Genomic DNA, 5,125 nt, shown 5'->3' with positions numbered 1-5,125 from the left:
CTACCTCTGCTTTCTGAGTACTGGGATCAAAGGCTTGCACCACCATGCCTGGCAAGAATAATGGTTTTTAAGACAATGACAACAACAAAACAACATAACTTCTGGCTAAATCTAGTAACCATTAGATACAAGAAGAGACTAGTTGATGGACTGGAGAGATGGCTTAGTGGTTAAGTGCTTGCCTGTGAAGCCTAAGGACCTCCGTTGGAGGCTCGGTTACCCAGGACCCATGTAAGCCAGATGCACAAGGTGGCACATGCATATGGAGTTCGTTTGTGGTGGCTGGAGGCCCTGGCAACCCCATTCTCTCTCCCTCCCCCCTCCCTCTCTCTGTCTGCCTCTTTCTCTCTCGCTCTCAACTAAATAAAAATAAACAGAAAAATTAAAAGAAAAGATTATTGAGTTTCCACATTTTCATGGTATCCTTAAGATGCAGTCCAAGACAATGGATTAGCTTACACTTCACAGGTGGAATCAAGAGGGATAAATGTGTTGTGATGAGTGGGGAAAGCAGTCCATGATTGCTCACCTGTGAGGTATCTGTAAGGCAGGTGGTAGACATAGCAGTTGATTTGGAAATTGCTTTATATTAAGGGAGATTTTCTTTTCCATCTTCTGACAGCCCAGGGTTTTCCAGTACATTGTTGAAATGGCCTATGTTTTAGTTACCACTGAGCACCTGTCCTCATTATGGAAATTTCTGCCCAGAACATTTCAAGTACAGGGATACCAAAATCCTTGGTTTATCTAATGAATTATAAGTAATGCATTGTGACCCTGGAGAAAAACTAAAAGACTGCTTATCTTCAAGTCATACCAGTTAGCTTTTTAAGACAGGAAGAGGAGCTGGAGGCCTGGCTTAGCAGTTAAGGAGCTAGTTAGCAAAGCCGAAGACCCAGACTAGATTCCCCAGGACCCATGTAAGCCAAATGCACAAGGTGGTGCATGCTTCTCGAGTTTGTTTGTAGCAGCTGAAGGTCCTGGCATACCCATTCTCTATCTTTTTCTCCCAAATAAATAAATTTTCTAAAGAAAAATTTAAAATTGTTTTGTTTATTTTTAGTTATTTATTTGAGAGCAACAGACAGAGAGAAGAACAGAGAGAGAGAAAGGGCATGCTAAGTCCTCCAGCCACTGCAAATGAACTCCAGATACATGAGCCCCCTTGTGCATCTGGCTAATGTGGGTTCTGGGGAATCGAGCCTCGAACTGGGATCCTTAAGCTTCACAGGCAAGCACTTAACCACTAAGCCATCTCTCCAGCCCAATTTGTTTTTAAAAAGGAAGTGAGAGAATGGAATTTAAGGCCTTAATTTTCATCTTCGATGTCTCCTATCTCTCATCCAACTCACTCGAAAGAGGATTTGTCATCTATTCCGTTCTCCACATATTCTTAAAGTAGATAGCACCATTTCTGGCTTAGGTTTATCTAGGTCATGGTGTCTGTCTTCATGGTTTCCTTCCCAAGTCTGTTTGTTAAGCTAAAGCCCACGTTATTCCAAAGCCATGGATTCCTTAGGCCAGAAACCAAGGGAAGTCTCTGCCCCTGTGGACCCTTCTAGGTCCTTAGACAAACAAATTGCTGTTTCCAGAGGCCTCCTAGGTTAACTGTCATCCAAATGCTCTAGCTCTTTATTCATAAAGTATCAATTGCTCTGTGAACACCCCAACCATTATCCTTGGCTGAGGCTACAACTAAATAAGACAGGGTCCCTTATAGGAACCTATGGTGAAGGTACACTAAATATGTAAGCAATAAGTCTTGTTTAATCTGTTTTACTTATTTATTTGAGACAGAGAGAGAGAGAAAGAGTGAGAATGGGTTCCCCAGTGCCTCCAGCCACTCCAAATGAACTCCAGATGCATATGCCACCTTGTGTATCTGGCTTACATGGGACCTGGAGGGTCAAACCTGGGTTCTTTGGCTTTGAAGGCGTATGCCTTAACCACTAAGCCATCTCTCCAGCCAAGCAATAAGATTTTTATTTTGAGAAAGGGTCTCACTCTAGCCCAGGCTGACATGAAACTCACTTTATAACCTTGGTTGGCCTCAAATTCATGGTGATCCTCCTACTTCAGCCTCTTAAGTGCTCAAATTAAAGATGTGAGTCACAGCCGGTAGTGGTGGTGTACGTCTTTAATCCCAGCACTCGGGAAGCAGAGGTAGGAGGATTGCCATGAGTTCGAAGCCACCCTGAGACTCCATAGTGAATTCCAAGTCACCCTGGGCTAGAGTGAGACCCTACCTCGAAAAAATAAAACAAAACAAAAAGATGTGAGTCACCACACCTGGCTCTGTTTCTTTGATGAGAATATAAATATTGTTAACCACCTGTAGAAATAAAGTAGAAATGTCTGATAATGTTAAGCTTGCTCTCTCTCTCTCTCTCTCTCTCTCTCTCTCTCTCTCTCTTTTAAAGTTTTATTTATTCAAGAGTCAGGGGGGGAGGGAGGGAGAGAAATAGACAGGGACAGAGAGAATGGGCATGCCAGGGCCTCCAGTTACTGTAAACGAACTCCAGATGCTTGCGCCACCTTGTGCATCTGGCTTATGTGGGTCGTGGGGAATTGAACCAGGGTCCTTTGGCTTTGCAGGCAAATGCCTTAACTGCTAAGCCATCCCTTCAGCCCAAGCTTGCTCTTTTTATGCCATTTCAGAGAATTTGAGAGAAACAGAAGTTTTAGGTACCTGTTGAAAGGTTGGAAAATTCTGTGAATTACTTTCAAATACAAGTATATAATAGTAAGTTGTCCAGCAGTTGTGAGACACAGCCGTGCTATGTTGTTATATGAAGCATACCTTGGGACTCAGTTATAAGAAATGGGACCACAGCTGAGAGTGGTGGCACATGCTTAAAATCTTAGCACTGTGGAGGAGGTATAGGTAGGAAGATCATAAGTTCATTGTCATTCTTGGCTATGTAGAAAATTTGAGCCCAGCCTAGGATTCATGGGATCTTGTCTCAAAAGCAAACAAAACAAGAAATGGAACTGCTATAACTAGAAAGTGCTGACTAAATGCTTTTGCTGAAAAGCAGCCACTGCTGACAACCATAGGTCCTCCGGAGTCTGCCAGCATCAGGAGGGTGCGAGCTCATGCTCATAGGAGGACCAACCAAGAGCTCTTAGAACTGTGAGTCCCTCTTGATCTTAGGTCAGTTCTCCTCTACAATGTCTAAGCTCCCTGAAGAGAAAATATTTTAAGTTACTAAACCTCAGGAGAGACACACTACTTTCATCATTGAGGAGGAATAAAATGTAAATTCTTGCCAGGAAGCAAGGCCAATTTTCTGACTATAAACAGACTGATAATTGACAGAATGCAACCTAGGGAGATAGGGTTACAAAGTTGATAAGATTGCCATCTGTATGTAGCAGTAAGTTCTATATATTACAACCTGTTTTTCATTGCTAGATTAGACTAATGGTCTCGGTTTCTGGTTTTGGGACCTATATGTCTAATAACACATTGATGTAAATAATTATTGAAAATCCATTTTCCAAAAGCAAAAATTGAGAGCCGGGCATGGTAGCACATGCCTTTAGTCCTAGCACTCAAGAGGCAGAAGTAGGAGGATTGCAGTGAGTTCCAGGCCAGCCTGGGACTACATTGTGAATTCCAGGTCAGCCTGGGCTACAATGAGATCCTACCTCGAAAAACAAACAAACAAACAAATTGAATCACATTGTTTTCAGTTTGGTAAGTTGCTATGTCATGCTTAATTCGAGACAGCAGCATTCTTTTTTAACTTTAAACATATTTTATTTATTTATTAGAGAGAGAAAGAGGCAGATAGAAAGAGAGGCATGCCAGAGCCTCTAGCCATTGCAAACAAATTCCAGATGCATGTACCCCTTGTGCATCTGGCTTATATGGGTCCTGGGGAATTGAACTGGATTCTTTAGGCTTCATAAGCAAATGCCTTAACCGCTAAGCCATTTCTCAAGCCCTTTAAAAAAAAAAAAAAGTTTATTTTATTTATTTACTTGAGAGAGCCAGAGAGAGAAAGAGGCAGATGGAGGGAGGGAGAGAATGGACACGCTAGGGCCTCCAGCATGTGCAAATGAACTCCAGATGCATGTGCCACCTTGTGCATCTGGCTTATGTGGGTTCTGGGGAATTGAACCAAGGTCCTTTGACTTTGCAGGCAAAGGCCTTAACTGCTAATCAATCTCTCCAGCCCCCGTCAGTGGCATTCTTGTATCTGCTGTGTTTGATGTCTATGATGATATTATCTTGTTAAAAATATTTTATTTGAGAGAGAAAGGAGACAACGAGAGAGAGAGAATTTGCATGCCAGGGCCTCCAGCCACTGAAAGCAAATCCCAGTTGCATCACTGTCTTGTGCATCTGGCTTATATGGGCACTGGGGAATTGAACCTGGGTTTCTTGGCTTTGGTGGCAAGCTCCTTAACTGCTAAGCCATCTCTCCAACCCTTTATTTTGAGGTATATAATAAAAATCTGGCCTCATTGTGGGTGGAAAAGAGTATACCTGTGAATCTTCTGAAAGGACTTTGAGCCTCCAGAAGTCATTAGGTCATGTTGAGCATTACTGGGTAAGCAGTACATCCCAGAGCAGGGAGAGAAACTTCTCCCAGTGAATGTCTGACAGCATTTTTAAAGCCAGACTCTGAGTCATGGAAGGGTGAGAATTTTAGTACTCCCAGATAGTGCTTCTCTAAGTAAAATATGTGTGGGAATTGTATCAGATCTTGTTAAAATGCAAATTTTGATTCAGTAGCTTTGGAATGAGACTCTAGAACTGGCATTTCTAGCAAGCTGCCAGGTGATGCTGCTATTCATAATCCACACATCACACTTTGAGTAGCCATCTCTAACATATTAGAGAATGCACACCAGCAGAAAGGCTATAGGAGTATGTAAATGTAAGCCTGGGGCATGGGGAGGGTTGGTGAAGCTGTCTAAAGAAAGTAGTGATTTAAAAAGATCTCATACTATGACAAATGTGAACTATTCAGTATCAAATCAAACCAAGGCCTAATGTTGCTGTTGGCAAAAGATACTAACTGCCATGTTTGTTGTGGTAGAGGACCATGTGTTTAGGACTTAAGGTTGTAATATCATAGATATTACATGTAGAGTTGCACCCTCAAAGTACTAA

The sequence above is a fragment of the Jaculus jaculus genome, chromosome 4, assembly GCF_020740685.1.
Source record: "Jaculus jaculus isolate mJacJac1 chromosome 4, mJacJac1.mat.Y.cur, whole genome shotgun sequence".
Classification (NCBI taxonomy): domain Eukaryota; kingdom Metazoa; phylum Chordata; class Mammalia; order Rodentia; family Dipodidae; genus Jaculus; species Jaculus jaculus.
This window is presented reverse-complemented; position numbering follows the sequence as displayed.